At 35.1% G+C, this 10000-nt stretch overlaps 1 protein-coding gene across 1 annotated transcript in view; it reads left to right on the top strand.

The window, feature by feature from the left end:
* Positions 1–10000, top strand: part of LOC142349936 (putative caffeoyl-CoA O-methyltransferase 3) — a 223066-nt gene that overhangs the window by 136255 nt on the left and 76811 nt on the right. The gene's annotated exons all lie outside the window — the stretch shown is intronic.

Below are 10000 nucleotides of genomic sequence, written 5' to 3'. Positions count from 1 at the left end.
TCTAGATAATAACGTATGACAGCAAATGAGTTTGTTCTCCGGATGGAGATTATACTATAAGATAAATATGTATATAGTTTAAGAGTGTTTATATTAATACTTGATATACTTGGTTTCGATTTGTGGATTCCTCCACCACACTCCCCCTTCGTCGGATCTTTGGCTGACTAGTCAAAGAGTTTGTCAAGGGCGGCGATATCCTCTGTGTTGAGGGATGAAATGGAGCTTGATGTTAGGCTTTCGCCATTGTCCTCCTCCATGTGGATTAAATCAATGGGTTCGTTGATGTTTTCTCTTTCCTCTGGTATGTCTTTTTGTTCTTTAATGTTGTGTTTGATTGTTTTCTCGATTTGTTTTTGTTTCGGATGATTGTTTTGGGATCTGGTGTCGTCGTTAGTATTGGCTGAACATGTAGTATGTACCAGTTGGTTATTGTTTTTGTTCTCGCAAATGGTGGTTGTGGGTGCGTTGGTTTTTACCAATTGGTAATCATTCGTGCTGGTTCTTGCGGTATTCTGAGTTGTTGTCATTGCTTTGGTTATTGGGTCTACAGGGGTGGACTGGTGTGAAGGAGTAATTGGTGTTATGTCTTGGGATAGTCCTGAGTGGTTAGTTGGGGTAATTGAGATTGGATTTTCGTCGTTGTTTTGTTGTTTCTTTGGTGAATGGGTGATGCGGTGAATGATTTTTTCTATCTTTTTGTTTACTTGTTCTTGGGACTTTTTCCTCGCTGGTGTAGACATGAAGGCTGTTGGGTCATCTGAGGTAAATATCTTTATCGGGCTGCCTTGTGAGGAGTCCGAGATTAGGTTAATGACTTCTATAGATTTGTTTTGTTCTAACTTTGAAGTATCCAGTTGGATTCTTGGAGAGTTGGAAATTCTTCGCTGGTGCTCCTGAGCCTTGTTTAATTTCGATTGGGCTATATCCGCTTCTTTTGATTTTCTGTCAAAATCGCTTTTGGGTTTTGTTGTTCTTTTTTGGGGTTGTTGTTTTCTTTTTCGTTGAGATGGGAATCTGTTGTTTGGTCCGGGGGTGTCGAAATGGTAGGATGGTCCAGGTTGCGAGTAGGATGGTCCAGGTTGCGAGTAGAAGTGGGCTTCGTTTGTGTTGGTTTGCTCTTCTTGTCTGTCCAGTTGGTTTTTCTGCTTGGACTGTTTGAGTTGTTTCTTTTCTGTTAACAAAAACTGTTTTATTTTTTCCTGATTTCTATTATATTCTCGTACTGTTTTGCATGCTACGAAGTGCATTAGTCTTGGTTTTGTTTCGTTTATGATTGCCAAGTCATTTTTTCTGATTACTGTATTTTTTCTGGTGTTCGTGTCTAGAGTTATTGTTGATGGTGAATAGTTAGTGACAGTACCATCTGGTATTATGTTCCAAAGTGGTTTTAGTGTGCCGCGTGGTTCAGGTGCTTTGCGTGCTAATGTTTTTCGTGCTATTTGTTTTCGTGTGTTAGTTATTGATGTTGTTTTATCACCGAATGTTATCATTAGTTTGTCAGGTGTAATCTTAATTGGAGAAGTGTTCTTACGTTTGATGGCTTTCTTTTTAATGTTCTGAAGCGTAGATTGGTCCGAGGAGTCATCTCCCTCTATTGTTGGTTGGAATTGTATGTCCAGATGTGGTTCAGAATCTGACTCGAGATTCCATATTGTGTCGGCTTTCAACATCGGTTGTTTTAGTCCTCTTCGTTTATCTAAATGGAATTTTGTTATTTCATTGTATGATAGATTTTTTGGTGATGTCCTGGATGTGATGTTTGATATTGGTGTGTTTTGTTTTCTGCCGAAATGAGCTGTGAATGGTGCGATTTTTGTAGTTGTGTTAGGTATGAGTTTTATTTCTTGTATTATTTCTGTGATTTTATCTGCAAGTGTAATTTTTGACCATTTGGGGTCGTTATTTAAGACTGAGAGTCGGCGTTTTATTGTTTGTATTAGACGTTCTATCATTCCGTTAGCTCTGTGGTCTCCAGCTGGAGCTAATATTAGTTTAATATTGTGATTGTTACAGAAAATTTCGAACTGTCTGGACTTGAATGCTTGAGCTTGGTCGCATCTTATATTTCTAGGTATTCCGTGAAATTTTATGTATTTTTCTAAATATTTTATTGCTGTGTCAGTGTCGCAGTTGTGGTATACTTTTGCATGTGGGTATCTGGAGAATCTATCTACCGATGCTAATATATACGAATCATTATTTTGTTCGTCTAGTATGGGGCCGGCAAAATCCATTTGGATTTCTTCGTTTGGTTCGTATAGCGGTGGTAGGTTTGCTAAATGTGGTTTTGGTATTATTGGCTTTAGGTTCTTACCTATTTTGATGCACGGTTGGCAATTCTGTGTGAGGGTTACTATCTCTCTGTGGATTCTTGGGAACCATATCATGTTTGCTAAGTGCATCATTCCTGATTGTCCTGGGTGATTGCGGTGGATGGAGTTCATGATTAGTTTACGCAGTTGTGTAGGAATATACATTTTTCCGTCATATAGTATGCAGCCAGCTGGTGTTGTGCTCAGATCTCGTTTTAGGGAGTGCCAGTATCTGCTAAAGTGTTTGAGTAAGTCCCAGTTTTTATCTTCTATGATTTGTAGTAAATTTTTGCTATGTGGGTCGTTTCGTGTAGCTTCGGCGATGAAATTTTCTCCGAATACTCGGTGTAGTTGTTTGAGGTAGTTGGGAGTGTTTTGGTAGTCTAGTTCTGGGATTGGATTGAATTCCTCTTTTTCATCTAGTGGTTGGCGTCCTAGTCCGATGTTAGATGTTTCATCTGTCTGTGTTGCGATCGTATTTGTCTCCAGTTGGTTTGTCATCATTTTTGTTTTCGTTGTGTTTGGTGCTCGGTATCGTTTTTTGATTGGGACCTGGAACGTTTCTACTTGTGGGTTGTTTCTTGTCGTGACGTGTACTTTGTTTCTAAATAATTGATTAATGGATTTGTAAGATCTACGAGCTAAATGTTTTGGTAAAGGATTTGTAATAGGATTTGTAAACGAATTTGTACTGGATCTACTGGGTAAAAGTGTTGATGAAGGATTTGTGATAGGGTGAATATAAGATTTGTATAAATAATTTCCTATGATTCTATTTGTGTTTGTAGAGATTTGTGTTAATTTTGAGTTATTTGAATTGTTTAACGAGTTAGGAGGCAACTGATTTGAAGCGTGTAAATGGCAAAAAGCGTTCTGTTTTTGTTTGCTTGGATTGCACTGGTGTGTGACGTCATTTAGTTCATTCTGTTTTCTAGCGATCTGATTGGTTAATTTTCTTTGTGTTGTCTGTAGCGTATAATGTATTGCCTCTATGGTGTTTATTACATGATTATCGTCGAGGTTTTCACCAGTTGGTTGTGTTGTTGGATGGCGGCTTAAATAGTCCGCGAATCCCATGTTTTTCCCCGCGATGTGTTCGACTTTAAAGTGGAATGGTAATAATCGGTCTACCCATCTGGTTAATCGGCTTTGGTATGTTTTGTTGCCTCTATTGTTTTTTAGCGCGGAGAGTAGGGCTTGGTGGTCCGTTTGGAGGGTGAAGTGTGATCCATATAGATAGTACTTAAAGTGTTCGAGTGACCGAACTACTGCCAGTAGTTCTAGTTCGTTTATGCTATATCTTTGTTCATTTTTGTTGAGAAATCTGCTGGCGTAAGCTATTGGTTGCCATATGTTGTTTTGTCTTTGTTCGAGGCACGCGCCTAAGCCTTCTTTGCTGGCGTCGCATTTTATTCGTGATTGGCAGTTGATGTCGAAGTGTTTTTGTTCGACGATTGTTTTAATTGCTTGTTTTATTTTGTTAAATGCATTGGTGTGTATTTCTTCCCATTCTAATTTTTTTGGTGTTTTATTTGTTGGTTTTGTTAGTAGTGGTCTTAGCGGTGCGCTTAATGTTGCTAGATTTGGTATGAATTTTACCAAATGGTGTATGCTGCCCATAAATGATCTTAGTTGTTTCAGTGTTTTTGGATTCTCCAGTTGGATGATTGCGTCTGTTTTTCTTTTCGTTGGGGTAATGCCTTCCGAATTTATTTTGTATCCTAGCCAGGTTATCTCTGTTAGGCCGAATTCGCATTTATGAAGGCTTATTGCGAGATTTTCTTGGTCTAGTCTTTTTAGTGTTTTGTCTATTTCGTTTTCGTGTTTTTCTATTGTTCCTTTTGTTATGATTATTATGTCGTCAAGGAATGAATTAGTTGAGTCTAATCCGTTTAGTGTCGTATCCATCATTTTCTGGAATGTTGCTGGTAGGTCTGTTAGGCCGTAGAAGCCATTTAGGAATCTGCTGTATGTTCCCGTAGCGTTGCCTCCTATTATATTGAAATTGCAGTGTTTTTGTGTTTCGGGGTGTAGGGGGAGTTGGCTATAAGAATATTTGAGATCTATTTTGCTAAAGTGTAGCGTCCCCTCTGTCGTTTTTAGTTCAGAAATTTTCATAGCTATTTTATCCATTAGGTGGTCTATGCTTTGCATTTGATATTTGTTTTTGTGTATTGCGTCGTTGAGTATTTTTGAGTCTAGTGCGATTTTGATGGATTGATCTGCTTTGACGGTTATTACTACTGGGCTTATGAAATATTCGTCTGAGCATGATGTTAGTTTTTTGATCTGTTTGTCTTCAATTAATTTTTTGAGTTCGTTTTCTACTTTTTCTACTAGGTGTAGTGGGATTCGTCTACCCTTGTGTTGTGTTGGGTTAATTTCGCTTTTGAATGTTGATTTTGCTACATGATTTTGTGATCTACCTAGTCTTGTGCAGAGGTGTGGGTACTTTTGGAATATCCATTTGGATATTCTTAAATGGGTGTCTGTTATGTTGAGTAATTTTCTCTCACCTTCTTTTTGTTGTGTTTCCATTGTGAGTCGGAGGCCTAGTTTGTTCATGATGTCTCTCCCCATGATATTTATTGTATTGGTGTCTACCAATAGGATTGTGCAGTTTCTTGCAGTTGATGTTCCTGACGTTATGTCCACGTGGATTGTGCCGAGTATGTTTATTTTGTTGTTGTTGAAACATCTGAATTCGCCCAGTGATTTGTCCGGATGTTGGATCTTTGTCTTGTTGTCTACTAGTAGCTTTCTTGCTGTTTGGATGTTCATGAAACTCCTGGGGCTTCCTGTGTCGGCTAACCAGTAGGTTTGTTTTTTGTTTGTGTATGTTTTTAGCCAGAATTCCCCTCTTCTAGTCTTGTTGATGTCGGTGACTTTTTCGTTTGTAAAGTGAACTGAATGGATGAAGTTTGTTGTGTTTTGCCAGTCTTCCATCATTTCTCGAATGTAACAAGTTGCTTCCGGGTCGATTGTTTCCTCGGTTGAATTGTCTATGTCCTCCTGTTCTTCTTCGTTTATATTTCTCATTTTTTGTGGTGTTTTTCTTTGAACCAATTGGTTATTCTTTTGTTGTTGTTGGTAGCCCGAGAATGTTTGTTGTCCTGTATAGTTTTGTTGTCTGCGTTGTTGTGGGTTGTATTGTGGACGTGGGGGCATATCTGATTTGCATTGTTTTGCGAAGTGACCTATTTTCTTGCATATTCTGCAGATTTCGTTTTTTGCAGGGCACACGTTTAAATGGCCAGGGAGAAATTTGTTGCCACAGCGTCGGCAGTCCTGGACTTGTCCTGATTGTGGGGTTGGGAGTATTGGCACTCTGTTTTGTCGTTTTATGTACTGAATTTTTTCGAACCATGGGTTTGCTTGTAGTGTACTTGTATAGGTGTTTCTCATTTTCTGTTGACTTTCTTGTCCTCTTTCTCGTGCCAGCGCATATTGTAGTGTCTCTGCTGGTGTTCGTTCCTCTGATAGTAAATCCATTTGGATTTGCTGGTTATTCATGCCTTGAATGAAGATGCTCTTGACAAGGCTTTCCTCCATGTGTTCCCAGTTGCAGACTGATGCGTGTTTTTTGATTCGTGAGTGGAATACTTCTAGTGATTCGCCTTCTTTTTGTCGGCAGCGGAAGAACTGGTATCTGTCAAATGTTTCGCTCCTTGTTTGCATGAATGATTCTCTAAGTTGTTCTACTAGTGCATCCGTGGTGCATTTTTGAATGTCTGTGTGAGGGAATCTTTGGTGGAAAAAGTTTGTTGCTTGTGTTCCTAGTGAGAGGTATATGTGGCTTTTTGTTTTGTTATCTGCTTCTTCCCATGGTGTGTTGTCTACTTGTGGTCCCCTATCTTCTATGTCTTTGCATGAGTTTTGCCAATCGGTGCGTCTTTTGACGTTTCTTTGTTCTCTTTGCCTTCTTTCGGCAGTTGTTTCATCGGGTAGTGCTGGTTCGTAGTGTGGCTCTGTTGGATAATCAAGGTCTTCATTTTCTGGTCTTGGCTGTAGTAGCTTGTCGACTTGTATATTTTCTTTTACCATGATTGCTAGCTTTACTGTGGCTAGCCATTTTTCCCATTCTATTTCGGGTTGGTGACCTTTGTCCCAAAAGAAATTTACTCCTAATGGAGAGCGAGCCATAGTTGACTGCGCCATCTTGTATGTGTATCGCTCAACAGTGAAAAGAGCAAGAGTTAATCTTGAATTTTGATAACTAATCTCTGAACGCGTTAAGGCAGAACTGCAATCGAGTGCTTTCGCACTTGTTGGTCAAGACACAATACCAGTTGTATTGTGTGGTTAACAGTTAACAGAAATGTCAATCACAATCATCAATCTATGTACAATGAGTTGTCACCAATTGGTTAGGTGTTAACATCTAGATAATAACGGATGACAGCAAATGAGTTTGTTCTCCGGATGGAGATTATACTATAAGATAAATATGTATATAGTTTAAGAGTGTTTATAATAATACTTGATATACTTGGTTTCGATTTGTGGATTCCTCCACCACAATAATAATAATAATAATAATAATAATAATAATAACAATAATAATATTAATAATAATAATAATAATAATAATAATAAAAATAATAATAATAATAATAATAATGATAATAATAATAATAATAATATTAATAATAATAGTAATAATAATAACAATAATAATAATAATAATAATAATAATAATAATAATAAAAATAATAATAATAATAATAATAATAATAATAATAATAATAATAATAATTATAATAATAATAATAATAATAATAATAATAATAATAATAATAATAATAATAGTAATAATAATAATGATAATAATAGTAATAAAAATAATAATAATAATAATAAAACTACTACTTTTACTAATAATAATAATAATAATAATAATAATAATAATTATAATAATGATAAAAATAATAATAATAATAATAACAATAATAATAATAATAATAATAATAATAATAATAATAATAATAATAATAATAATAATGATAATAATAAAAATAATAATAATAATAACAATAATAATAATAAAATAATAATAATAATAATAATAATAATAATAATATTGATGATAATAAAAATAACAAAAATCATAATCAAAATAATAATATTAATAAAAATAATGATAATGATAAAAATAACAAGAAGAAGAAGAACAAAAATAGTAATAACTAAAAATATTAATTATTGTAATAAAATTGACAATAATAATAATAATAATAATAATAATAATAATAATAATAATAATAATAATAATAATAATAATAATAATAATAATAATAGTAATAAAAATAACAATAATAATAATAATAAAGTTATTAATAATAATAAAACCGAAAATCATTATCAAAATAATAATACTAATTAAATAATGATAATAATAAAAATAACATGAAGAAGAAAAGAAGAAAAATAGCAATAACTAAACACAATAATTGTAATAAAATTGACAATAATAATAATAATGATAATAATAATAATAATAATAATAATAATAATAATAATAATAATAATAATAATAATAAAAATTAAAATAACTAATAGAGTAAAAATAACCTTATATAAGTAATAATAATAATAATAATATTAATAATAATAATAATAATAATAATAATAATAATAATAATAATAATAATAATAATAATAATAATAATAATAATAATAATAATAATAATAATAATAATAATAATAATAATAATAATAATAATAATAATAATAATAATAATAATAATAATAATAATAATAATAATAATAATAATAATTGTTAAGGCTAATCCAAAACGCAGAGTTCAAGTCGTTAATTTCTTCTTTTTCTTACCGAGGGATTCGGTTGAATATCAATATCAAACTATGTCAGATTAAGTTCAGTTAACACAATGACAAGATTTACAGAAGACAGTCAGACGGTACCTGTTGGTACCAGTTAAAGTAGTTCAAGTAACAATAGCTAACAAATGGTTACGTAATACAGATGAACAGTTTATGAAACAAAGTGAATTAGAATGAAAGTTTTATGAGAGTTCTATAGTTTTATCAGTTTAGTTTTCAGGTAATCCCTAGGGAAGGTGCCACCCGCACCACACACCCCCGTGGACAAGAATTTTGGGGTACTCAAAATTCTTCGGGATTGAAGAAATCGCTGGTGTGTAGGCTCGAGATAGAGCTCTTAGCGGGAGACGTAGATGGAGACTTGTGCTCCTCGTCGTTAGCGGGCGTTGTGGCTGCGATATCGTTCGTATCGTTCGTGTCGTTTGTATCTTGCGACTGATGGTCGTTTGAATGATCGTTTGCAGATGCCGGTTCTGTTGCCGGTTCATCCCTAATGTTTTCAGAGTTGTCCTCGCTGATTGTTAATATAGTGGTATCCGCCGTGTTTGCTATATCTGAAGTTGTCGAGTCCAGGTATACAACTTCGACTTTTTTGATGGGCGGTTGGATTGGGAAGTCCTCCGTGGAGCTCATTTCCAGGCCAGTACTCTCGTGGTTGGGTTGGCTCCAGTTTGGAGCTGATGATCTGAGAATTTCTTTTTGATTCTCTTGGCCTCTTTCTCTTGATAGGGCAAAGTTAAGTACTTGTGCAGCGGTGCGCACTTCGGATAGAAGTTCCATTTGGATTGTCGTATTGTTCATCTTGGCGATAAAGAAATCCTTTATTAAATCTTCCTCTACGTTCCCCAGGGCTGCCTTAGAGCCCAGCTCGCGTAGTCTGCTCCAAAAAGTTTCCAGTGTTTCGTTTGGATTCTGTTGCACTGTTATGAGTTGGAACCTATCAAAGGTTAGGTTTCTAGGCCGAGTAAAGGTTATACCTAACTCGTATACGAGTTCGTTTGTGGAGCAGCGGTCGATGACAGTGTGGGGGTTTCGCTGGTGGAATATTCTTGTGGCTTCGTTCCCCAGGGATAAGTATGTTAGACTTTTCACTTTCAAATCAGCTTCGTCCCACGTATATTTGTCTATCATCGGCCCTCTGCTCCGTATTTGTTTACACTCGTTTTCCCAGTCTACCTTACGGCGTTCGTTTCTTATTTCCCTTTTTCGATTTTCTTCCTCGCTTGTGTTTTCGACTCTTTCTTCTAGGGTCGGCATTATTGGATAAAATAAGTCGTTTGCTGTGGGTTTGATTCGTAGAAGTAGGTCCACATGCATATTTTCCTTGGCCATAACGGCCATTTTAAACGTGGAAAACCACGTTGGCCATTCGATTGACGGGTTTGCCCCGCTTTCCCAAAAGAGGGGTACACCAATCGGTGACTTCATTGATGGCTGCGCCATGTTAAGGCTAATCCAAAACGCAGAGTTCAAGTCGTTAATTTCTTCTTTTTCTTACCGAGGGATTCGGTTGAATATCAATATCAAACTATGTCAGATTAAGTTCAGTTAACACAATGACAAGATTTACAGAAGACAGTCGGACGGTACCTGTTGGTACCAGTTAAAGTAGTTCAAGTAACAATAGCTAACAAATGGTTACGTAATACAGATGAACAGTTTATGAAACAAAGTGAATTAGAATGAAAGTTTTATGAGAGTTCTATAGTTTTATCAGTTTAGTTTTCAGGTAATCCCTAGGGAAGGTGCCACCCGCACCACAATAATAATAATAATAATAATAATAATAATAATAATAATAATAATAATAATAATAATAATAATAATAATAATAATAATAA

Source organism: Convolutriloba macropyga, chromosome 11 (assembly GCF_964194025.1).
Source record: "Convolutriloba macropyga chromosome 11, txConMacr16.3, whole genome shotgun sequence".
Taxonomy (NCBI): Eukaryota; Metazoa; Xenacoelomorpha; order Acoela; family Convolutidae; genus Convolutriloba; species Convolutriloba macropyga.
Note: the sequence above shows the minus strand (reverse complement) of the source record. Positions and strands in the feature narration are given on the sequence as shown.